Source organism: Xyrauchen texanus, chromosome 23, assembly GCF_025860055.1.
Source record: "Xyrauchen texanus isolate HMW12.3.18 chromosome 23, RBS_HiC_50CHRs, whole genome shotgun sequence".
Classification (NCBI taxonomy): domain Eukaryota; kingdom Metazoa; phylum Chordata; class Actinopteri; order Cypriniformes; family Catostomidae; genus Xyrauchen; species Xyrauchen texanus.
This window is the reverse complement of record NC_068298.1, coordinates 28,828,950-28,856,313: the sequence shown is the minus strand read 5'-3', so window position 1 is coordinate 28,856,313 and position 27,364 is coordinate 28,828,950. Positions and strand designations below refer to the sequence as shown.

Below are 27,364 nucleotides of genomic sequence, written 5' to 3'. Positions count from 1 at the left end.
ACACAGTTTACAGAGCATTGCTAGCACTGCAGGCATAACCCTAACCCTGCCATCTGAGAGTGAGCCAAGTCACACATAAACACAATACAGTTGGGGCACTTTAATGTGGGGAGACATTGATTACTTTCTATAAAACATAATTTTAACTGAATAAATGGGTCTTTTTCACTTAATATCTATGCACAAGGGTTCTTATTTATGAGCTCAAACGTTGTTCAAGCTAAATGTTCTACTAAATTCACAACAGGTCTACTAGGTACGCACATATATCTATTCTAACCTCATTTTTAATGATGATAAATTTGCATTATTTTAAATGGAGGACATACTCGCAGTTAGCATTTTCTGCACAATCTCACATGTACAACGATTTCTTTCATTCTCTACATATGTATCCTTACACTCTTAGTTTAAATACAATAAACTCCTTTTATATAGGCCTAAACTCTATGGAACTGGCTACATGTGTTATGTTAAACATATATGCTGAATCCAAATTGGGCTATAAGGCACATCATTTTTGTTACTCTGAAATAAGTGATAAGACTTATCGTAGGGTACTAATAGTTTATACAGTATGCAAATATTTCAGCTTAACATATTCCATGTTTCTAAGGGAACCGGTAGTCTGTTTGAGTTGGTTCTAAAATAAATAGAATTTTAAATGTTATTATCTTGTGCTAAGTTCTTGATGAATTATGATTTCTGTGTTATGATTTTCTGAACAAGTGGTAATCCTTTTCACAGATTTTAATTTACTGCTAGTTATTTTTTCTTGAATCTAGTCTCAAAGTAATTGTGAAATAGCCCACATCAAAGCACTAGAAAGTCAGGCTTCCCCTCCCTGTGGGGAGTTTGAAGTTTTTGCTTTGTTACAGCAGGGGGGAAGTTGTCTGTAGATGACCGTCCTGCAGACAGGGGAAGTGTTCCTCTGCTCAGCCTCTGTGGGCAGAAGCATTGGCAGGCTTTTGAACATCACAATGCTATTTCAGTGTTGGTGCACATACCTACCGCCAACTCCACTGCTGCACCCCCCTCCCCCCAGGGCGCAGGAACTTTGAAATCTAATTAAAACAGGCCGAGAGACGAGTTGAAAGATAAGGTCGCCCCGGGAATCGGAGGAAGCGCTTTGCCAATGTGGGCCTTGTCCTCAGCATCCATTACTAAGTTATCAGGCTTTGAGCACGTGTACATAGCATTGGGACTGAGCCACTAGCCGACTGACAACTTTGGAGAGTGGATGGAACTCACTGTCAGTGGTGGAGACGTTGTGACTGACAGGGTAATTAATCACAGAGTTTGGACACAGTGAAGCCAGAAGAAGGCAACTCTCCATCTTTCAACAGTAAACACATTTAGTAAACCAAAGGATAGCCAACACATAAAAATAAATAAACAAACAAATAATATGTTTTGGCACTATGCGACTGTGCTTTTTAAACTTATTTATTCACTTATTGTTGGAGGATCTTGTGCATCTGATCCAGGTTTGGAATTACAACTCCAGCATGAAAAATAATAATAAAAAATACCAAACATACTATACATTTTGAAGCTGGTTCAGGCTGGTTTATGTTGCTTAGTGCTGTTCTAGCTGGTGGACCAGTATTGCCATGCTGTTCACCAGCAAAAAAAAAAAAGGCTTGTTAACAAGCATGGTTGCTCTGGGATTCCAAAGAACCACAGTGAGAGCAATTGTCTCATTAAAACTTGGCACAGTAGTGAACCTTCCCAGAAGAAGCCGATCTTCCAAAATTCCTCCAAGAGCACAGCGAAAACTCATCGAGGAAGTCACAAAAAAGCCAAGGACAACATCCAAAGAACTGCAGGCCTCTCTCTCATGATTAAATATCACTGTTCATGAATCCAATATCAGAAAGACACTGTCCAAAAATGTCATCCAGTGGCAAGGCAAAAACCATGCTAACCCAGAAGAACATTAAGGCTCATCTAAATTTAACCAAAACACACCTTGATTATCCTCAAACATTTTGGGAGAATGTTCTCTGGACTGTTGAGTTGAAAGTTGAACTGTTTTGAAGAAAGTGGTCAAATTACATCTGGCATAAATCAAACACAGAAATCCACAAAAAGAACATCATACCTACGGTCAAGCATTCTGGTGGTGGTGTGGGGATGGCTTGCTGCTTCAGGTCCACAGCGAATTCATTGAGGAAAACGTATCGGGTTACGTATGTATCCCTTGTTCCCTGAAAAAAGCGGAACGAGATGCTGCGCTGAAGAGCGCTTTGGGAACATGTCTCAACATTGACTGGAATTTATAGCCTCTGCCGATGTAATCATTGGACGCAGCTGGTGCAGTGGCTATAAATAGATGCGTCACCGGTGCATCATCAGGTATTTCGTCTGAAGAGCAGTCCCAGAACTCTAACAAGTCTTTAGAGGAAGCGAGCCCTCTGGTAGAGTGAGCCCTGACACCTACTTGACATCCAGTACACAGATGTAATATGGCCATCCTGGAAGCCACAGAGACTAAATTAGTTTATCTTGACAGCGCGCCACGAAGATCAGAGCAGTAGCATCCCTCACCCAAGGCGACATAGTCTACTTGGGGGTGGCTGCTCTTGCGGATCCCATGGCAAGGAGTTGTTGCCCTGACTTACGCCACTGGCTAGTGCGGTGGACATAAGTCTGAAGGGCACAGACTGGGCACAGTCTGGGAAGCCTTTGCTGCTCCAGCGTTGCAAACGATGGGGAGCAGAAGGCTTAGAGAGTGACCTGATATAGGGTCGCGAAAGGCACCTTAGGCAGGTACTCAGAATGAGGGTGCAAAATTGCTTTGGTCATTCCTGGGGCAAACTCTAAATAGACTGGCAAAACATACAGAGCCTGTTGGTCCCCAATTCTCTCTAGAGATAATCGCCATAAGAAAAACCATCTTGAGAGTCAGAATTCTGCCAGACGCTGACTCTAGAGGTTCAAAGGAGGTCTCAACCAGACCCTCAAGGACTATTGCCAAGTTCTATGAAGAGGTCATGGTCCTAGCAGGAGGCCACAGTCGCATGGCTCCACGAATGAAGCGAGCGAGTAGAGGGTGCCTCTGAAGGGCACTCTGTCCATCAAGGCGTGGCAACACACATAGACCCTGAGAGTGGTGGGGCATAAGCCTGCTGACGGTTCTTCCTGCAGAAAGTCCAGAACTGAAGCGATCTGGCAGTTAACTGGTTCTGCAATATTAACTTTTAATAAAGGGAAATGCATACAAGCACATTCTGGGTCATGTATGCGCCACCGTGTTCAACCCCAGAGGGGGGGACTGGGTGACTTGGGGGGAGAAGTAGAGGAGACATTGCGCTGTTCATAGAGGCGAAGAGGTCCTCTTCTGCCCTGTAAAATCTACTCAGATTTGTTCCAAGTGGAGGGAGCCCTAGCACTTAAAATGGTCTCGATAGCCTCAGGAGAAAACCCTGTGTACCTCAGTTGGTACCCAAGCATGAGAAGGTTCCAAAATTCGGGCCGGGGATGAAATACAGTCCCCTGTGCCTGAGAAAGAAGGTCCATCCTGTTCGGAATCGCCCGAGGCGAACTGTCGAGGAGAGAATTTAGCTCCGGGAACCATACCCTGTCCGGCCAGCGCGGCGCTATCAGTAGGAGGCAAGACCCTTGCTGGCGAACCTTGGCCAAGACTGCTGGGTGCATAAAAACGGGGAAAGAAACGCATACAGACACATTCTGGGTCATGTATGTGCCTTTACGTCCAGACCCAAGGGGGCTGGGTGACTCAGGAAGAAGCAGAGGAGACATTGCGCTGTTCATAGAGGCGAAGAGGTCCTCTTCTGCCAGGGAAAAATTTCACCCACTACCTCAGTGTGGAGTTTCCACTCCCCCGTCGGTATTTTCTGTCTGGACAGTAAATCTGCCCGTATATACGGGCATCCAGGGATATAAACCGCCCTGAGTGACAGGAGCTGCCCTGGGCCCCAAGGAGAATCCGACATGCCAGAAATTCAGCTGACATGAACGTGGATCTCCCTGATGGTTTATGTAAGAGACTACCGCTGTATTGCCCACCCGCACCAAGACATGGTAGCCTCAGGAGGAAGTATTTCAGGGCCAGAAATACAGCCATCAACTCGAGACAGTTACTGTGACAACCGAGCTGACGACCCTCCTATTCCCTTTAAGCTGGACGACCACTTAAGGCCGCTACCCAGCCCATCAGGGAGGCATCTGTCGTTAGCAGCCTGCGACAACGAAACGCACCTAGAGTGGGACCCAAGGTAGAAACCGGGGTCTGAACTACATAGAAAGGGAACGAAGCCCGCAGCACGTAACCCTTATTAGCCTAGGAGATTTGGCCCTTAGAAGAAACCCCCCTGGCTTTGAGCCACAACAAAAACGGTCTCATGAGCAGAAGGTCCAGAGGGATCACCGTGGACACAGACACCCTGAGACCTACTACAACCTTGACCTAGCCTGACTTCGCTCAGGGTATTCTTAGTGGACTCGATTTTAGCAGTTGTGCCCTCATTGTGATCGAACTTCATACAGTCCCCCGAAAGAGAGTGTTCTGAATGGGAGAGAGGACGCTTTTCTTGGCGTTGAGCCTCAACCCCAGAGAAACTAGATGAGCTAAGATGATATCCCTGTGCTGAACTGCCAGTTCCTGGAACTGCACTAGATCAGCCAGTCGGCTATGTAATTCAGAATGCAGATGCCCCGGTGCATTTGTGAATGTGCGGGTAAAAAGGGCTAGGCTGAATGGTAGAACCCGATACTGAAGGCTTCGCCTCCGAAAGCGAACCTCATTAACTTCCTGTGTTGTGGGAGAACTTCTAAGAGAAGAAGTGCATCATGAGATCGATAGTGACCAGCCAAACGTGATGTTGGGCTTGTGACACGATCGTCTTGATGGGCAGCATCTTGGACTTGAACACCCAGACTGGGCAGTTCAAGCTTTAAGATCTAAGGCCACCCCTCACCCTCCATGGGAACCAGGAAGTATTCGGTGTAATAACCTGACTCTTTTTCTGGAAGTTGAACACATTCTATGGCCCCTTTAACCAGGAAATTTTGCAGTTTTCCCCACAGTAGACATAACTGATCCGGTTTACGGGAACCACGCCGTTGAAACACGGAAGGCGGCAAGTGAATTAAATTCTATAGCCCTTTTGTACTGTTCTTAGGACCCACGAAAATATCAGGCAGAAGTTTCTACGCTGCCAGGTTCTCTGAGATGGGTATAAATATTTTAACACTTCCTGTTGAGGGGGTGTTGAGTTTTCCGCTTTCTGGATAAATGCAGGGAGCAGCAAAACACCCAACTTTTTGATGTGAGCCTCTACTACCCGAAAAACCAAAGGTGGCAGGAATGGAGAGGCTTCGGGGGGGTACCGGGAGGGGCGAAGTGGAGCACGAGCTACCCCCACAAGACTAGGCACAAGACCGTCAGGGTTTTCTTCTTTTCGAAATTAGGGTCCTGAGGTCTTGCTTTGGGGCTGCTGAGGGCGACGAGACTGTCCCCAATCCCTGGGAGGAGGAGCACGACTCGCCACACTTTGCTTTTGAGCCTCCCTACTAGCAAGACCGAGGCAGGTCTGGGTGGCCGACCGACCTGCCCCCTGAGTGTGGCGAGGGAGGAACTGCCCGAAGGCCTCCTCATGGCTTTTCGCCTCTTGGAACCTGGAGATAACCGTGCTCATGGCGTCTCCGAATAGGCCAGTAGGCGAAACCGGGGCATCGAGGAGGAAAACTTTATCCTTGTCCTTGATGCCCGAAAGGTTGAGCCAAAGGTGCCTCTCCGCACTGACCAAGGCAGACATAGATTGGCCAATAGCATGTTTGCTTGGTTGCGCGGAGAGAAAAATCTGTGACTCGACGAAGCTCAGAAAAAGCTTGCTCGTCGAGTGCAGCACCCACACTCAGGTCGTCCAGCAGGTCAGCCTGGTAAGCCTGTAATACAGCCATTGTGTGCAGAGCAGCACCAGCCTGACCTGCTGCTTGATAAGCCCTCCCCACTAAAGTGGAGGTCATCCTGCAAGGCTTTGTGGGGAGGGATGGCTTTTTAAATGATGATGCCGAACCCGGTGAGAGATAGCCCGCAAGCGTCACTTCGACCGGCGGCATCATTGAATACCTCGTGTCTCGGCACCTATGATAGTCTAATATATCGACATCAAGGGCACGAAGACACAGGAAGTAAAAAGATTCCTCCATGAATGAGAAAGCTCGTCATGGAGGTCATCAAAGAAAGGAAGGGACTAATATAGCGTTCCCTTAGTCTTTTTTGTATTTTTGTATTTGTATTTTTATTATTATTATTATAGTTTTTTAGCCACCAGACAGAATTCTGTCTTATAGTTTGGAGCATTTGGGGGGGGGGGGTCTCTTGTTGACGTGGCCAGTCTAGCTGTAGTCTGGCCACAGCCCGAGTAACCACCTCGAGTAATTTCTCAGCCGCTTTATTATTATGCGTGGAATGTACAGAGGTTCAGTACCCCCCTCGTGATACGAAGAGGCACGCTTCAGGCTTACGAGAAAGATCAGCTGGATCTGGGGAGAGAGCGAGTGATAGGGACGGACCTATATATATATATATATATATATACACACACACACACACACACACACACAGAGAACTGTGTAGAAGTCGTAGGCAAATAAGATGCTTCACAAAAGCATTTGAATTAAGATGATTATTTATATCTTCAGCTTTAGTGTGTCACTAGGAAATAAATGTTAGACTCCCAAAAATTACTTTTGCAAATAGAAAATATTAGAATAGAATAACAGGGAGCAACAGATGTCATGGCCCCCCCAAAAAATTAGAACAGCTGATTGTTTATAAAAAACATTATATTAAAACATCAAAGTAGTCCAGTGGCCAATAACAATTGAACTTACATGCTTTTTTTTATGTTTACATGCATGCAACAAGATCCAATCTCTGTCTGTTTGTAGGTTGAAAGAAAGCTGGGCTTTGTCAAACTTGTTATTTATCTTGGTAGGCCTTAAAGAAATCTGATGCACCACTTAGTATTTATTGCTTACATGTCTGCGCTTTTGTTCTTAAGCCTTGATTATACCATCATATCACACATGAGAGTGCTTTGCTGTTATTTTGACTGTGTGTTGTGAAACTAGTGCACGTCAGGTTTGACAGTATGCTGGCATATTAAATAGCACCAGGGGAAGAGGGAAAGCTCATCACTTAAACCAAATGTCTCGTTCAATGCACAAATATCCAGGCAACTGTTTATGTTTTTTGTATTGTACTGTATATACCACCATTTGCAATGTGAGAGCAGAGCAGGTCTGGCCCACCCCCACAGTGCTGACGAACCTGAAGTGCTCTGTGCTCGTGCCATGTTGTACAGTGGAAATACAGCGCAAGATATGGAATCCTTAAAGGCTCAGTCCAAAGCTTGCTGAAACCATATTAAACAGCTATGGCCTTTTAAAGAGCAGAATCCAGGTAACTATTGTAACCTCCGTTTCCAGATTGAGTGAAGCGACAATAGGGGACTTTCTTGAAGGCCTCGGTCACCTCTGAACTTGAGAAAAGGCAAATGAGAATTTGGTAGACATAATTTGCATGTCCCACCCCGACATACGGGTATGAAGGTAGGGAATCGTGCATCTGTTCATTCAGGTTTTGCACTGAGGAGCTGTAGGCTCACTGGGGGAAATGCGTACTTGCGCTGTCCCCGGGGCCAGCTGTGTGCCAGTGCGTCTTTACCGAGGGGAGCCTCCGCTAGGGAGTACTAGAGCGGGCAGTGGGAGGTCTCTTGGGAAGCGAACAGGTCTATCTGTGCTTTGCCGAACTGCTCCCAAATCAACTAGACCGCCTGGGGGTGGAGCTTCCACACACCGCTGAGTATACCTTGTCGTGACAGCACATCCGCTGCCGTGTTGAGGTTGTCCGGGATGTGAGTGGCTGCTGGCTCCAAAGGAGGAGATGGTGGACGAGTTGTAATGAAAGCACATGGCACCTTGCCGATTTATTTATGCTATCGTAACGGTGCTGTCTGAGCGCATCAAGACGTGCTTGCCCCATATTAGCTGGAGAAAACTCAGCAGGGCAAGGATTACAGCCAGCAACTCTAGGCAGTTGATGTGCCAACCCAGCTGGGGCCCCCTCCAGGAGCCGTTGCAAACGGTGCCTCAACCCTGTTTGGAGGTGTCTGTGGTGACCAGAACACATCGGGACACCAGATGAAGGGGGACTCCTGTCCGCAGAAAACAGAGGTCTGTCGAGGGGTTGAAAGTCTGGTGGCAGGCGGGGTTGATGAACACACGGTATGTAACGCAGCACCATGCCCATCTCAGGATTCAAGTCTGAAGCCAGATCTGAAGTGGTCTCATATGCATCAACCCCAGTGGTGCGACTGCCGGGGAGGATGCCATATGCCCCGGGAGCCTATGGAATTGTTTTAGAGGAACTGCTGCACCTGGCTTAAATAAGGTGAGACATTTCAGCACCAATTCAGCGTTGTTATTGAGACTGAATCTAACGCCATGCCGAGAAAAGAGATGTTCTGAAACGGGGAGAGCTTGCTCTTTTCCCAGTTGACCTGAAGCCCTAGACGGCTGAGGTGCATGAGCACCTGGTCCCTGTGGGCGCACAATGACTCTCGAGAGTGTGCTAAGATGAGCCAGTCATCGAGGTAGTTGAGTATGCGGATGCCTACTTCCCTTAGCGGGGCAAGGTCTGCCTCTGCAACCTTCTTGAATACGCTAGGGGACAGGGACATGCCGAAGCAGAGGACCTTGTACTGATACGCCTAGCCATTGAGCGTAAACCGTAGGAAGGGTCAGTGTCGAGGCGAGATAGAGACGTGGAAGTACATGTCCTTCAGGTCTACCGCTGCGAACCAATCTTGATGCCGGACACAAGTTAGAATTTTTCTTTACGTGAGTATTTTGAACGGGAGTTTGTGCAAGACCCGGTTGAAAACTTGCAAGTCCAAGATCGGTCGTAAGCCGAGGAGGCGGCCTGTCCAGTGGTGCTGTATGATTTGGCGGTCAGTGACAACGCCATCCTACATGCCATGGAGGGGAGCACCGGGCGATCCCGCCAGGTGGTGGCATTCTAGGGACACAAGATCACAACCGCTCTGTCCACCTGGGGGACCTCAGAGTACCCGAGTGCCCACCAACCGAGGGTAATGAGAGCAAGGTAGCGGCGAACTCATCATCCAGCTCGGGTGGCTCGAGGGAGTAAACAAACTGGCCGTGAGGTGAGCCGCTCTCACCTCGGCTCAGACAGAAGTCAACGAGCGTGCTGGGGGACGGGTGATTCATGGGGATCTACCTGGCGAAACAGAGCCTGCTGCCATCCCCAAATCTCCTCCATCGCTTGCCGGGTCATCCTCAATCCCGTGGAAAGGAGCGATGCGTGGTGTGGCTGGAGTGGCATTCCTCTTTATGAAGGAAAGTCGCAACCACAATGTTGCCATGGTTAGGTTCTTGCAGTGAGAACACAAACCATCCACAAACGGCGACACAGTGTGATCGCGGCCCAGACACAAGAGGCAGCATCTGTGACCATCAGGAGCGGAAAGAAATCGACCGCATCCAGGGGCAGAAGGGTATCTTTATAAAGACACGTCCTGAAAAGGACGTTCAACGCCAGCTTAATACTGCTCTTTTAGAGAAAATAAACTCTTAAGAAAATCCTCTCTTTTAGCAGCACTGTCGAAGCGCCCAGGGGCAAAGCTGCACTGCTGTGCAGAGAAGGAGAAAGCCGCTGATATGCACCATAGATCCAATAGCATAAGCTCTGCAGAGATGAGTGGAACAGTAAGTGATCTCAGCTCCCTGATCGCACAACTGCTCGGCTCAGAAGAAGAAATATGAATGAACAGAGGCATGATTATCTCCCTTATACCCGTATGTCAGGGGGAGGGACATGCAAATTCTGTCTGCCAAATTCTCATTGTCCTTTTCTCAAGTTCAGAGGTAACCGAGGCCTTCAAGAAAATCCCCTAGTGTCGCTTCACTCAATACAATGTCGAAGTGAGCGACAGACAGGGAACAAAAATTCCATAGTTTGTTTTTTAGAACCCATAAATACATCTGGTATGAAAAGCATGGTTTTACTTGTGATTACCATAATACCACAGTTAAACTGTGGATATTATGCAAGAATTTAAGTAAATTTATTTGAGAACAAAGGAGAATTCTTCACGAGTTTTAAAGCCTGGACCCCTATTTGTGAAGCTATGTGTTTTTATCCTCTGTAAATACGTTTAGTTATAATGAACTTAATTCAATAAGTAAGAGCCTGAAGAACGATAAATATCAGCTGAGAAGCTAGTGTCAGAATGTTTGAACAAAGTCCTGTGCCCAGTAAATTTGGTGTCAATTGTCAGAGTATTGTGTATTTATTTTAAAAGTAAAACATCTTTGTGCACAGAAATTATATGTTTTATGTTTTGTGGGCTAATTCCGTGACTTAGCATGGATAGCTACCGTGATTAAATTAATTACAACCAGTGGCCATTCATTTGTTCTCCGTGCACTTGATGTGAATAATATGAGATATTTGTGTTGGCATTCCTGGAAATGTCATGTTTGCATCATCGGATCTATATGCCGTTAAGATCAATCCCGTACAATAAATTGGCTTTCAAGGATGTATACCTTGTCGTCATGATTAACACAGGCTAACACTTGGAGCAAATTCTGTAATGTGACACTACATTTTTGTGTTAATGGCAATTTTCTTGACAAAAAGTGTTTCCAAACCAGATTTTGTGACATTTGAAGTATCAACATAGAGTTTATGCGCTAGAGTTAAACGGAAAAATATTATGTCAACACATGTGAAATTTTAGAGATAATTTGCGCAAAAAATCCTTGGATGGAAACGTAGTTAGGCGATTTGATTGTTGATCTTTTTTTCTTTCTTTTTTTTTTCTTTTTTCCCCCCAGCAAAACAAGAAGATAAAATCCTTTTCAACATCTGAGCCCGCATAAACACAGAAAGATGTCCACTTCTATGGCAATTGGGTGATATCACAGTATGTTGAGCATTTCGGCTTTTAATGCTTACTGATATTTCAGTTGGTTTCTGAGGGGGTACTTGTTTGACACAATTGTGCGTAACACATCTGACCTGCGGCTTTCTCTATCTGAGCAGATTTATAATGATCATCAATAGTGCGTGCTGCTGTTTGCATTTGTCTAGCTTTTGTGCACTGAAAACGTGCTAAGTCAATATTACACTGGCTGAATTTGCCTGCAGGGTCAGTACTTGTTTGCCCAAAGTTTTTGATTTATAGATCAACTTCTTACTTCTATGAATGTTTTTGCTCATTTTTGTTTAATTCATATGTCTTTTTTCCAGTTCTTTCTCAGATACCAAAGCCCTTTGGACTGTTTTGAAATAGTTTTATGAATTATAATGTAACAGAAATTACATGGAACTACATGGCCAAATGTTTGTGGACACCCCCTTCTAATTAGCAGGCTTGGCTCAGCCAATTAACGCTATTGTAAGCAAATCTTTAAGTGGTATACCAATATATTCTACAGAATAGTGTGCTTCCAATTTTGTTGCCACAGTTTTGGATGGGCCCTTTCTGTTCCACCATGGAAATGCCCATGTGCACATAGGGAAATCCATAAAGAAATGACTCACTAAGTCTGGTATGGAAGAATTTGACTGGCCTGCACAGAGCCAAGACCTGAACCCCATTGAACACCTTTGTTATGAATTAAAATGCAGACTGTGAGCCAGACCCCATCTCCAACAACAATGTCTGACCTCTCTGATGCTCTTGTGTCTGAATTGGAGTAAATCCCCCACAGCCATGTTCCAACATCTAGTGGAAAGCCTTCCCAGAGGAGTGAAAGCTGTTAATTAGGACCAACTCCCTTTTAATCCCAATGGATTTGAAATTTAATTGGATGTCCAGATACATTTTATTCTATAGTGTTTGTCCTGAAGTTCTAACTTTCATTCTGTGTTAATAGAGACATCCACTATCTGTGGATTTGGCCTAGGATTGTCTAAGTTATAATTAGGGTATCTACAATAAAGCTGATGGTAGCTTTTATTTATTCTGATGTGTAGCCTTGAGACATACGTAGCACTAGTAAATCCCTTACTTTGACAAGTGAATCATCCCAAAGGCTGAACCCTTCATGACACTGATATTCCGCGAATGGCTTTCCTTGAGTTTGTCATGTAGAGAACTATATCTGGCAGAACAAAGCATTACTTCATCTTCAGTTGAAATTTGTATGGAGCTGGACACTCTCTTAATCTTCTCTTTACCTTGGAAATCTAGAGCATCAGCAATTTCTCTGCCTGACTGGCAAGTGGCGGAGAATTGGTTATGACTCCGCTGTTATGAGTACCATTCGTTTCAGAAGTGACAGGGCATGGACACAAGCACACACAAATAGTCACATATACTCTATGTATTTGTATATATGTTTATTTACAGGTATAGAAAGCCAAATTGGACATGATTTAATGACATTAACACAATCAGCTTCAGCTTCTTTCTTCACAAGCTAACCAGGCAACACATGAAATAAACATGAAGATACTGATAATCCGACTCAATACACTTATATGCAGATTATGCTGTCTCTTTGTTTGCCCTTTCTGATTAATTAAGAACTTGATTCTTGTCCCTTAAAAGCCAAAACATTCAAACCAAAACAAATCAAAACATTGTTTGAGCATCCCAACCAGCATGACACAGCAACATTGGCACAATCAATGTTGTGAGTAAGATGTGGGCAGAACTATCTGCTTGTCTGACCAATTAAAGTAGGGAAGTGTTTGGGAAACTTGTTTGAAAATATTCGTTTAAATTAGTGTGTAATATAATGATAATTGCATCTCTGCCTAAAAGTGTCCTTACTGCTTACTATGGAAGCCATAAGGTTCTCAACCCAGTGTTACTTCCAATCCCATGTATTAAAAATGAAGAAGCATTACTGCCATATGAAAGTTTAAATACTTTACATATTTTACAATAAATAGTTGTGACTGTATACACAATTTAAAAGTCTTTAGAAGCATAGGTTCAGAAAGATTCATCTTTGTCAGCAGCAGTACAGTTCTGTAAACAGATAAAAAAGGAAATATGAAAGCCCACTGGGTGTATCCACCACACAGGAAACTGTAATGAGGGCCTGTGGCTGCATAGACCGATGTGACTCCCGATGTCCTCAACAGCACAGGGTCATAAAGCTGTTCCTCACAGGACATACGATTACTTGTTTTCATAGTGTTCTCATTGTCACAGAATATTATGTGATGTCACACACCTCACAGTTATTTAGATGTAATTTCCATTCAGGCATGAGTACATGGAAATGAAGAATAAGAACTATTTTAGAATGTCAAAACACATATGCGTTTAAAAAAAACAAAAAAAAACAATGACAACAGGAACCTCTCTGTTCCCCATATTACAATAAGAACTTTTGTTTTCTGGTGGATAGTGGGCTGCAGCTGAATTCCAGTACTTTTATAGTATGTACTGAATTAGACTGTTGATGATGTATACCTGTATGTTCTATATGTATACACTCCAAAAATGAATTCATTAACTTTTATTTAATTTAATTTAAGAATGTTTTATAAGCAATGTAATTAAGTTACATTCAGTTAAAATTTAGTTGGATTGGGTCAAAACTATTTACTATAGTTGTTCTCACTTGCATCTTCTCAGTTGCCCACTAAGCCACATGTATACCACGTATTGCAAAAAGGTTCAAATGAAAAATGAACATGTTATGGTTCAAATAGTTTTATTTCCTATTTTGTCTGTAAAAATGACAAACATCATTAGCAATAAGTTCTCAATGTTTATTATTAATATTATTATTATTATTATTAAATGCAGAAAATAGCATAAAATATTAGGTTAGCCTCTGAGTCATTCACTAGCGTTGAAAAGTTTAAAATGACTAAGACATTTTATTCTTGAAAGAAAAATATATTTAAAATTATTTTTGGCCATTTTGCACATGTACATTTATGCATTTGGCATTGCACTTATTACAGGGACAATACCCCTGGAGAAACCTGGAGTTAAGTGCCTTGCTCAAGGACACAATGGTGCTGGCATCGAACCAGTGACCATCTGATTAACGGTTATGTGCTTTAGCCCACTACGCCACCACCTAGACTAATCAAAAAACCTTTCTTATTATTGGAAGAGTTGAAAACAGTTGCACTATTTATTAACATTTGAACATGGCAATACAGTTTATTTTTTGCAGTTGCTGAAGTATTGAGTACACTTGTATGTCCTGTAAGTCAAAATCTCCTTAAATCTTCCAAGTCATATTTTATTTTGAAAAATGGCCAAGAAGAAAAAAAATTCTCTAGAAATTCATCTGTTTTGTTGTTGTTGTTGTTGTATTTTTGTTTGTTTTGAGTGAGAGATTAAGGCTTTCCCATGTACTACTGTCTTGAAAGACGAAATCAAACTGGATCTGACAGGAGAGAGAGAGAGAAGAGGATGGTCCAGGTGTACAACAAGTAGAAAAGTACGTCTTTAGTTTGAGAAACCTCACAGTTCCTTAACTGGCAGATGCAATGACCAGTACATGTCAAACTCCAGTTTCAACTGCTTCAGTGAAGAAAAGACATTGGGATGTTGGGATTTTATTCAGGGTTTCCAAAAAATAAAAGCAACATCAGACATTTGCAACACCGAAAAAAAGCATAGAATGAATTTAAAGACTGAATGGTAAATATTAAAAATGAGTATTATTTTTAATATAAGTGTTGAGTTGATGTTAGAAAATTCGGGTCATAAGGTCAGTGAAAGGCATCCTACAAATCAATTTAATCTTTGGGAATTGCTACAGAAAACATGGTATGCAGTAAATATAGTAGAAGAGCACTCAATATCTCTTTTGGGCATTGCTGACCCAAAGAGTAATTGAGTGCTCTTCTATGTTTCTGGGTGGTTACTTGACTAGTAAAAATGAGTATTTATGCAAGCACTAACAGAGACAAAAGTGGCTTTATTTCACTGACTTCTGTTCAATTGTCTAGGCAGAGATCAAAAGGTATGTGAAGTCAAAGGTATAACTTGGGCGTGATTTTTGGGGCATAAACAGTCATAACATGGTGGTGTTTGTTCGGAACTTGCAACATTGGGTCAAACTTTAGGTGGAGAAACATTTGGAACTAATATGCCAATTTCCCATGTGATCGGATGCTTGTTTTTACTGTACATGTTCACGTTTTGTAAGTAGATCAGATCTTACTTAGTTTGAGAAATAAGAAGCATATTGGCACTGACATAATTTTTTTTCAAAAGAACAGTGAAGTATATTTTGTATCTATAAATTCATAGAAAGCAGTCCAAGATTAGTAGAATTTGTATATGCTCAGTTATTTTAAGCCAGAACTATGTGTACTTTGACTGTCATCCTGTATTTGGGACACAGAAACTATGCTTTTACTTGAATGCAATACAGCACAGTTAATTGGTAAGACTTGTTTGGATCCACAGTAAACAACAAGGGACAAAAGGGGTTCCTCTTGCTCATAACATCTGCCATTCTACCCATACTGCTAAAGGTGGAAAAGTTTCTATCTATGGTTTAAACAGAAGACATGACCTCACTAAGAACCTCTTGGAGTCAAGCTGCCCCAGTTGGAGATGGAACTGTTGGGTTATGTGGGTCCTCCAGCACTGTTTTTAGACAGTGCTGGCTCAACAGAGTGCTAAAATGTTGTAGACTGGTTGGAAAAATAATGGCACCCATCAACTAATGGCTTAGCACAGTTTCTGACCACAGACAAGGCCTCATTAAAATACAGTTCTGTGAAAAGTATTTGCCCCTTCCTGATTTTTTCTATTTTTGTGTATTTTTCATAAAAAAACAATTTAGATCTTCAATCGAGATATAACATGAAACAAAAGCAACATGGGTAAACACAAAATACAGTTTTCAAATATATATATATATATATATATATATATATATATATATATATATATATATATATATATATATATATATATATATATATATATATATACGATATATATACATTTTTTTTTTTTGTTGAAATGTATGAATTGGACCAAATAATAAAGAAAAAGAGCCAATAAGTGCCCAACATAGATGGTAACTTCAATATTGTTTAAAAAGCATCCCAGGGTGATTCCTCAAGACGCTGGCTGAAAAAATGTCAAAAGTACATGTCTGCAATTTCTAGGCAAAGGGTGACTACTTTGAAGATGCTAAAATATAACACAGTTTTTATTTATTTTGGATTTTCTTTATAACATAACACATAATTCCCATTGTTCCATTTATGTTATTCCATAGTTCTGATGACTTTACTATTATTTTAAATGTGAAGACAAAAATATATAATATAGAATGAGTTACAAAACTTTTGACCGGTAGTGTAAATATTAAATATTATTGTTTATTAAAAAAAAAAAATCTCACCTAAACCCTGTCCATAGAGACAGGCGCACTGCACAAAGTTGCAATTGCTAGCTGTACAAGCGGATCCGCCACTGTGATGTTGCTTGTGTTTGTTAGCACTACAGTTGACATAATAGACACCAACAGCTGAATTTCTACTTCCGCCACACTTTTTAGGTGCATTCAGCAGGGCATCCTCCTCCATTGCATTCGATTAATGTTTCTGTGCGATTTAAACACTGACCTTATCCAAACCGACAAATGGGCAATATACCCCCTCCCCATTCACACACGCAAACACACACATACACACACCTAATGTGCTGTAGTTTCTTATTTACAGCGCATTTTCCAAATGCCACATTTGTTTCTGTTTACACCAAGGACTGAGGGCCATCAGCTGTGAAGCATTGTTCAGATGGGCTTCACCCCCGAGTGAGTTGCGGCAGGTGGATACGGCCATATATTCACGTTTATCTTTGTGGTTCAGATCTGACACTCACCAGCTTGCCTATTTCATCATGCTGGATAAGCAATGCAGAGATGAGGAAAAATCACACCCTCACACACATGGAGAGAGATATATGGATATATTAACATGCTCTCTCATGCTCTTATGGCTAACTTGGGAACCACAAATTGTACTTGCAAGGCAGTGCCAAAATCAACAAACTTCCTTAATTATTTCAGCCCAAACCTCTTCCACTCAAAGTTTGCTATGCAGATAATTTTGAACCTTAGGTTTGTTATTTATTTTCATTTAACTTTAATCTTTTTAAGAAATATTAAGATTAAAATTAGTACATTTCTCATTGACATTGATAGCATTTTCAATATTTAAAATATCATCATACTGAATTGCAATGGTGAATTCTCAGGGCCAGCAAAGCCTTCCCTGCTGGCCTAACATGCCAAATAAATAATTATATTACATCCTTTCATTCTCAGTCACCTTCTTGCCAATGTATTTTTAACTGCTTTCCACTCTTAATTAATCTACAAACAAATAGAGACTTTACTTTACAAGCAAAGTGTTACAACTGTTTCACAACTCTTCTGCCCGAAGCAGCGCATAAGTCTGAGCTCCACCCCGTCAGGCCCTCAGAATATCCACAGAATCCCTCAACATTGCAAATGAATGAGCAACTAAAGTCAGATTGTCAGATTCATCAGCCAATCAGATGGATTTATTTGTCTTGGTGGGTGTGATCTTTAGGATATGTCCCGGTCGAGGCCTTATAGCTGGCCTTGAGTGATGCAATCACACTTTAAGTGATGTCATTTGAAAGCGAAGTGCGCAAAATCTTGCTATAAGTCGGTTGCCACTGCCACATCACCACTGAGAAAGAGATCCTTATGGATTTAAAAACCTGAGATGTTCTGCATTACAGTGTGATTGTTTACTATATTAAACAGGAAAGGAGGACTGATTTTCACTTCAAGTAAATTGGTAAGTGATTTTTGCATTGTTATAGCAACATCAGGAGTTTTCTAAATGTAAATTATGCTGCTTGAGAATTCAGTGTCGGATCAAGTTCTGAAAAGTATTGCTGCGTTCCATTCAACGCGGAAAGTCGGATTTTACAACTTCCTACAAGGAAAAGTGCAACTGAATGCATCTTGAAGTCAGAATTACAACTGGTAGACTCGTGCAGTAATTCTCAACTCTGATTTCGCCGAGATGCAGGGGCATGATGTCACACAAACATGTCGACACTCTGGGTGATATACAAAGTAATAGTGAAATATTCACTTTATAAATTAATATCGATAAATTAGTTTGTTTCCACATGACATGATATTAAAGCTTGTTTAACAAACGCCTGCAGAAACAGGTGTATAAAACATTATAATCTCTTTTGATAATCATATGCGTGAAGCACAAATGCTAGCACAGCAGCATTGTTTATCAGTTGGGTTGCTAGGAGACATCTCTTATGCGAGTCAAACCCCTGCTAAACTAACAGGAGCGTAGCAGTTCTGAATTTCGGGCAAAGGAGTATGGTCAGCGATTTCAAGTAGAAATATCTCGCATCTAACTTGAACAGAACGCAGCAGAACTGTACTGTATACCTTGATGAAATGAAATTTATTACAAGCAAAATTTAAATCACAAATATTATTAGATTTTTCCAGATATTATAGACCTCCTTGGTAGATTAATATGAAAAATTATGATTTTTAATGTCTGTTCGGAGACGTTCATTTCACAAAACAGTCATGCTGCAGTTAAAATTAGGATTTCTTGAGCATCAAGTGTCATTTCCAGTTCTGGCTTTCGTGCGTGGACGTGTTTTGAAAATGTCAATTGGTATAATTATTTAGCTGATACATAATGTAAGATGCCCAAAGGCATAAGGTGTCTTATTCATTGTGAAACTGTGCTTTCTTAAAGGCATGAATCACATGAAGGCCTTGACTTTAAATGAACGGCCCGCCACTGCTGAATTGCGATTCTAATTGTGATTGGTCTTGTCTTCCCATTTTTAGAAGCTTTTACACTACAAAGTGATTGTGTTTATTTCTGTGTGCAGGCGACTGAAAACAAGACACATGTTGAATATTGCGACTGAGAAATTGGCTCTGATGTAGAATTTAATTCATGAGCAAAGGTATTGATTATTTTTAATCCTTGTTAAAGTCCGAACTCTGTATTTAAGTTACATTACAACATGAAACATTTGACCTCATGAAAGCAAATGACCTCTGCCCTCTTCCACCCCTTTATCATCCTATCTTCACCTCCTCTCCAGCACTACAGGGAGCTAGGTCCACCTCAGGCCTCTAAACAACACTGTTCTCTGCACGGACCACTCACATCAAGAGGTCAAACCCAAGTCTCAATGTCATCAAGTAGATGTGACTCTTATAACAGATAAGAGTCTTAGCGTCTGACTCTTATTATGTGTGTGCACTTAGCATTGGATCACTGAGTGAAGTATCACCTAAAATGTTCCCTCTTCCAACTCATTGCATCACACCCTGTACAATTCCATGAAATATGTACTCTATTTATCTGTTTTTTCGCCCCCTTCCGTTCAGCCAGTCAGTCGTCTTGCACACCCAGAGATCCAGCCTGTTTGCAGAGACTGAGATCTGGGCTCGTGGTGGGCTGTGCCTGCTACAGAGTATCCCATAATGTTTGAAGTGGCTGACTATGCGCTGAAAGGATGAGACTAAAAAGAACTTAGAAATTCTGTCCCACTGTGACCCAAGCTGCTGCCACAGAGTATTTGGATCTGAATTTACAGTTCCTCTCTAAGAGTAAAGTATAAGCCACCTGCACTACCACTGAGCTCCATATTGTCTCTACAACGAGAGAGAGAGAGAGAGAGAGAGAGAGAGAGAGAGAGAGAGAGAGAGAGAGAGAGAGAGAGAGAGAGAGAGAGAGAGAGAGAGAGAGGACAAGAGTACCATACCCTCCAGACCTGGATAACCCAGGTTGACTTGAAAGCCCTCCTGCAGGCTGCTCACAATTACATATAATTTACATAAAGTTCATGTGTGTGGTAACTTCAGTCAGGCAGTCAGTGTTTCATATTCACCTCTGTTTGCCAGTGTGCTAACGTGCCTTGCATTCATGCATGAAGTCTCACAAGCCAGACTTTTGACTACCGGCATATTGTAGCTTAGTGTACACACAACCAGCACACTTAGGGGCAGTGTTGGGTAATGTTACTTTTAAAAGTAACTAATTAGAATATTGCTTTACTCCTAAAGAAAGTAACATATTCAATTAAAAAGTAAATTTTTATGTAAAGTGTTACGTTACTTTTGCATTATTTTTGTGATTCTTTTTTCTCACAGCCACTTTCTCTTCTGCTATGCTATGAATTCCATACAAATAAGCCATGCATTAAAGAGACATTTCAGGTCATGCTACAACACTGCACAACAATGTAAAAACAACATAGTAAACAAACAGATATTTAGAAAGCAGGTCTTCATATCATATTTATAAAAAAGAATCAATAACATGAATATGCATGATTTGTTTTTCATCAACATGGCAAGCAGCCGATATGAATAATGAATAATGAATAACCACTGTCTTACCTAAAGCAGAAAAATCCAACACTTGAACCTCCATCATATATGTCATCGTGTGCTGTGCTCATCGACAATGTCAGAGTCAACTTAAGATGTTTTTCAAAAGTCAGGATTAAAATCAGTGGGGAATGCCAGCCTGACATGTTCTGTGTGTCTGATAATAAAATAATATTTTTTACTTAAGTCATCACAGTGCACGCTTATTTTGTTGATTAGTTGTTTAGAGTTGATCCACGGTGTGTACAGACGCCACTGGTTGATCACATACTACAAAGGTGCATGTTGATACATCTTGAATGGAATTTTTTAATGCTACCAAAATGTAATAAAAATGGATTGTTTCATTAATCAAACTACTTGTTTATTATTAAATAAAAACGTTGAATCTTTTAAAAACTAAGACATTTTGTCTGTTTACACAATTGATGTAGAAAGTTGCTCGGAGCCACTGATCCAAAGGTAGCTTTTCTCATCCCATTCTCCCAGTTACGGGGAGCTGTAACACAGAGCAGTTTGGCTGCATAAGTCAGTGAATTGAGCAAGTATTTCACCCTGTGTATCATGTCGTGTCCAGTGGAAGACTAGTTTTATAATCCTTCTGGCTAAACATGATTTTTTAATGCAGTCTGTATAAACACGTGAATCAACCTTGTTTCACTCAACCAAATGTTGACCTCATATTAACCTAAAACATGCAATTTTCCCAGCTTGTATAGCTAATGTTCATGTACATTTCTAGATCCATTGACTGTTGGGTGTTCCATTTTCTTCCATTCATTTAAATAGAAGTGACTCATCTCTGCTAAATAGTCTCTGGCCTCACACTCTATAGAACTACAATACCCATCATGCACTACATCTCCTCCCCGAAGTTTGCACACTTTTACTTCTGATTTCTCACAATACATGGAAAGTAGAGGTGTACAAAAGCAATGCGTTACTTTATTTAAAAACTAACACCGATATTATGGCCTAAAATAAAACAAATATTACGTTACTTTACTCGTTACTGGAAAAAAGTTATCTGATTACGTAACATGTTACTTGTAACACGTTACCCTCAACACACTTCTTAAGGGCTGTCAGAATAACATTACACCTCATTTCAACTCTTTTTTTTATGTGATGTAAGGGTATAGGCAGTGCCCGGTGTAATCTAATTACAAAAGTAACTAATTACTGTAATTAATTTTAAGTACAAAAAGTACTGTAATGCATTATAGTTTAAATTCTTGTAATTTCATCAAAGTTACTGACATTCATTTAAGTTAATTACTATTATTTGGGTTACACATATTTCTAAAATCATAATATTCATGTAAAATGCTTGAAAAACATGATTTTTGATCATATATGTCTATTTACCCATAATTCCTTAATGGGAAATTATAAGCGAGAAATTTGTGAATTTGAAAATAGTGCAACAATTAACAAGCAAGAATCATTATTTTGAATTCATTGGGTGAAAACTATTTCAACGTGTTTTTAGGAAGTAACATCATGGTAATTATTTTTAGAGAAGTAATTAACCATTTGTAGCGAATTACTTTTTTTAGTAACTTACCCAACACTGGGTAAATGTAGTGTGATTTAAGGGTAATTCTCAAATTAATGCTATAGCAATAATAGACATTTCTAAAAGTTTGTAGCTCTTTGAAATAATGCAGTGTAAGTCTAAAAATTGTAGTCAAAGAAGAATTTGTGGAAATCCTGTGTAGATTCTGTTGCCTTTCATCCAAAAATTAAAAGTACAGACTACTTAACAGACATAACCATGCAGTTCCTGCCAGACTAATAAAAACCCCCAGAAGTTGCATAATTGCTAAACAACGCCGTAATTTTGCTCAACATGCCACAGAATTTGCACAATATGTATACGACAGTATGTGAGACTAGCTTGTTAGTGTACCTGAACAGAATTAGCTGTTGTAGAGTGTTATTAGTGAGTTGGTCATTATCTGTTTGAGTGTTAAAGGGGTCATGATATACTCCAAAAGTTAAAAGTAGAGACTATTTCACAGACATAACCAAGCAGTTCCTAGGAGACTAATAAAAAAAACTCCCAGAAGCTGCAGAATTGCTATACAACACAGTAATTTTGCTCAACATGCCACATCATTTACACAGTGGTGAATTAATAATTGTGAAACTTTCAGATTTTACCTACTCTACTCCTCTTAGTGCACAATATGTATCAGAGGGTATGTGAGACTAGCTTGTTAGTGTACCTGAACAGATTTAACTGCAGTAGTGTTATTAGTGAGTTGTTTATTATCTGTGTGAGTGTCAAAGTGTTAAAGGGGTCATGATATACTCTTTTTTTTTTTTTTATAACTTTATTATCTTCCCTAAGGTCCACTGATAATATTAGTAGAATTTTAGCAAAGTCAGAATTTAGTTATGTACTGTATGATCATTTCCTTCAAGTGATGTTTTGTTCATAAACTAATCTATCTTTTTGAACAAATCTTTTAAGTGAACAAATCATTCTCGATCACCGCCATACAATGACTCATACTGCATTACTCATTCACTTTTGACTCTTCCTTTCAAAGCCAATGAGCTCTGGTTTGAAGCGCAAGACTGCTGTGGAAGCTTAGCATGCCTGTAAATATTGACTGTATCATGAGCCAATAGCATTCGAGTACAGGCTGTGAGGTAGCATGTCATTGGTTTCGCCCGCGGAATTAACACACCCCTTCACTGAACCAGTCAAGATTGAGTCTGAATGAGATGAGACATTGTTCATGATGAACTGAACATACTGGTAAACTCACTTGAGAATGAAATGACTCAAGTTCGGCATGTGAGTCCAAGTTTATAGGTATGCACAAAATATAACCCCCAAATTATGAATGTGTAAAAATTACTGAAGTGCAGTTAAAATCACATGGATTATGGATGGAAATGTTGTGCTGTGGTGCACAGTGCAAGATATATATATATATATATATATATATTTTTTTTACTTTTTTTACATTTGACAAAATGCTAAGGCTTAACTTGCAGATGAATGAATCAGTGAATGAATCTGAATGAATATTTTTGGTGAATGGAATCTAAAGACTTAAGTCACTGAAATGAATCAAAATCCCCACCACTATTTCCCTCCCTGTCTCTGACCCTCTGTTTAAAATGCTTGGTTTTGGCCTAAGCGCCTCCTTAAAACTTAAATGTTAACACCCACTGTTATGATTGGCTAACATTGTGCAGCCTCTCTTGGTTCACAAGCAATCCACGTGGGTATGAGCCGAAAAAACATACAATCCACGCTGAAAAATGCTGAAGACACATCCACACGACGTGTATACACAATCCAAAGCATGATGACGCACACGCAAGAGGCAGAGCAGCTAAATGAAACAGATTTTCAGAGTTGTAACTTTACACTGCATCTTTTTAAAGCGGCGCAAGATCCATGTCAATGGTCAAAGATGTCTGTTGAGTGCATGTTTATATAAAAAAAAATATTCAAATGTCCATATGGGTCCCCTTTGGTGTTCAGGAAAGGTTAGTAGGGGACACTAGGCCTGCCAGTCCTGCTCTCTCTCTGCTTACGAAGTGAGAACCAGTAGGTGTAAAGTAGGTGTTGATGTAGTTGCTGTAGAGGTGGACATGAATTAATGGGCTCCATAGTGATGTAGAAAAGTTGCAGAAGTAGAGATTGAGGCATTTTTGCAGCTTGGTTTCAATAAATGCTTCTATTGCATAGGGGATTAAGTTTTGAGTTTTGAAATATACAGTATGGTTTTTACAGTATGTCAAAATATCAAGGACAATTTGATTCCCCATGACATGACCTCTATAAGACTGTCTAGCTATCTAACATATAAATGTACTAACTAATGTGTCAGATGTTTATCAATAATGAAATACTGTATGTATGACATAGGAAATGTATATGCTCTGTGTGTTTACAAGGTGACCTTACAAGAATTAAATTGTATTCTTATGTAAAATGTGTAATAATCATTTTTCGCATGAACAACTTTAGATATAAATTTGTATGTATACATATTGAATCTGAATACAGAATTTATGGAATTAATCAGTTAATCATTTTATTGTAATTATAGTTTAATCAATAAGATTAATTAAATGTTTACTGTCACATTTATTTACTTAAGTTGACACACCGTAAAATTACCTAAAATTAAGAGGTTGCATTATACTTCTAACATGAAATTGTAACTTTTTTTTTTAACTTGTAGTTTGGATTAGGTTAAAATATGCATTCCTGTTGACTGCATTATTAATAATTTACAACAAAAAATACAGCTCAGTTTTTGGCTCCACTGGTGTGGACATTTGACCCTGAAACAAAAACTGCATTGCCGTGCAGAGAAGGAGAAAGCCACTGAAGTGCACTGTAGATCCAACAGCAGGCAAGCGTCAGAGGAACAGCAACGGGTGTGTAACTCGCAGCTGACTGCAAAACGACCATCGGCTCCGAAGAAAATCTCTGAATGAACTCAATGTATTTCTCCGCTTTTATACCCGTATGTCCAGGGGCGGGGTATGCAAATACTGTCTTCCTAATTCTCACTGGTCTTCTTTCATAGATCAGAGGCATATTAGGCGCTCAGTAGAGACCCCTAGTGTTGATTCTTCGACACAACGTCGAAGTGAGCGACAGATGGGGAACTGAGGCTCACACATACTCATGCGTTTAACAACTTTTACTTTCAGCTTCAGCCTGGGGCAGTGGTTCAGATTTCAGTACGCACAGACCAATTTCAGCAGCAGAACATATGACCAGTTGTTGCCGAATTCCTAGTATTATTAGTCTGTTTCCAAACCATTTAAACAACATAAATATGATAATAAGCATGAATATTTCATTTCTTGTTATCTCTAAACAATTATTATTTCCAGCAAATTTGATTGTGTGGACCAGCTGTCAAGCTGTGTGCATCAGTGCCACTCTTGCCCACTCTCACCATTATTATGTACATTCGTCCCTGCAGTGACTTAAAAAAAAAAAAAGAAATTACTGTGTGTTTTTATTGATGTTTTCATACAAGGTTGAACAAACACTGCAGCAATAATCAACGCTCTTAAGTCCTGTTAGTAGTCTGGACAGAGTACATTTCAAGAGCATGTTTCCTTGCACTTATAATGCATTACACAAGCACAGTATAAAACTGACCCAGTTACATCCAATACAATGCTGTCTCCTCTTCCTACACACACACACACACACACACAAACACACACACACACACACACACACACACACACTCACACACCACTGCATCAATAAATCATAAACAAGAAATAAATTAAACATTAATTCCAAGCTTGTGGAAAGCTTCTCACAGTTGGCCAACAGAAGCTTCTCCCTCTCTATCTCCTCTCTGGCACAGCTTAATTAGGATCCTCATATTTCCAGTGAACAAACAAAAGAAGAGAACAGGAGCTCGAGAAAAGCAGCAGGATAACAGGACACTCTAAGTAGGTTAGAGCCCCCCTCTTGGTTCAAACTACCAATGCTTAGAGCCCTAACAGTGAGACAGAAGAAATTAGAAAATGACAGAAATATTTAAACAACCCCAGCTAACTCTTCTTAAAACTAAAAATCAATGACCCTGAAGGCAGAAACAGGCCTTATTTTCTCATCTGTAGAAAGTAACAACACTCTCTGTTTGACAAAACTGTTCAGACTGGTGGTGTGCTCACAGTAGTGCGCACAACATTTCTTCATTATGTGGGGTTCATAATTTTTCATTTAAAGCAAATAATGAATTACCCGTTCAATCTTAAACAAACATGTAAATGAATACATTTATAGATGATACAAAATCATTAAATCACTTAATAAACTAACAAAATATGTTGTTGTTTATTCTGTTTTCCATTTTCATATGATAATTAATGATCATAAACTGACAGATTTTTTTACATGATTAAATGTAAATCATGATTCGCTATGTAGCTATCTCTTTTGTCTAATATGTGTAAAAAAATATGTGTAGAATGCATTAAAGGACTATTCCAGGTTCAGTACCAGCTCAATCGACAGTATTTGTGGTATAATGAGGCAAAAATGTATTCTGACTCATTCCTCCTTTTCTTTTATAGAAAGCAAAAATCAAGGTTACAGTGATGCTCTTACAATGGAAGTGATTGGAGCCCATTTTTGGAGGGTTTAAAAGCAGAAATATGAAGCTTATCATTTTATAAAAGCACTTAATATACATTGATCTTTCTGTTAAAACTCATACATTCTTTAAGCTGTAAAGTTGTTTAAATTGTAATATTAACAGTCGTTTTAGGGTTTGTTGACCATCATGATGGCAATAAAGTTGTAAAATTGGCTATAACTTTACACAGAAAAGGTTAGTAAGTCATTTTGTCACACTAGAATCATGTTTACAGGCATGTTGTTTATGTGTTGTGGCAAAACAATTTGTATTTTAACGTTTATGGATTGGCCCCATTCGCAAGTACCATAATTTCCGGACTATAAGCCGCAACTTTTTTCCCACGCTTTGAACCTCGCGGCTTATACAATGACGCGGCTAATATATGGATTTTTCCCGCTTTCAAATTTTATAAAAAATAATAATAAAAAAAAAAACATTCTGTGACGTGCTCAGTTTTTTGGCGGCGTGAAGCTTTCATTAGACCAATGAAATTGCCGAACGGGTTAAGGTCAAAACAACTTTTTTTGTTTACTGTTTAGATTAAATCGAGCGCGCTCAAACTTCCCATCATTATGATTACGGTAGTCATTTTGTCACCCTCACCATGGCAAAGACATGGAGAAACGCATATGATGCTGCTTTCAAGTTGAAAGCGAGTGATCTGGCTGTTGGAAAAGGAAATAGAGCTGCTGCACGGGAGCTTGGTCTTAATGAGTCGATGATAAGACGCTGGAAACAGCAGCGTGAGGAATTGACTCAGTGCAAAATGACAACTAAAT

At 40.3% G+C, this 27,364-nt stretch overlaps 1 protein-coding gene across 3 annotated transcripts in view; it reads right to left on the bottom strand.

The window, feature by feature from the left end:
- Positions 1-27,364, bottom strand: part of LOC127617328 (leucine-rich repeat and immunoglobulin-like domain-containing nogo receptor-interacting protein 2) — a 417,692-nt gene that overhangs the window by 131,992 nt on the left and 258,336 nt on the right. The window contains exon 5 of one of the 3 annotated variants that reach the window (XR_007967305.1): positions 13,121-13,251. The exons of the other annotated variants lie outside the window; for them this stretch is intronic. The gene's annotated coding sequence lies outside the window, so the exon portion shown is untranslated. Of the gene's footprint in view, positions 1-13,120; positions 13,252-27,364 lie in introns of those variants that run through there. 3 annotated transcript variants of the gene reach the window in all.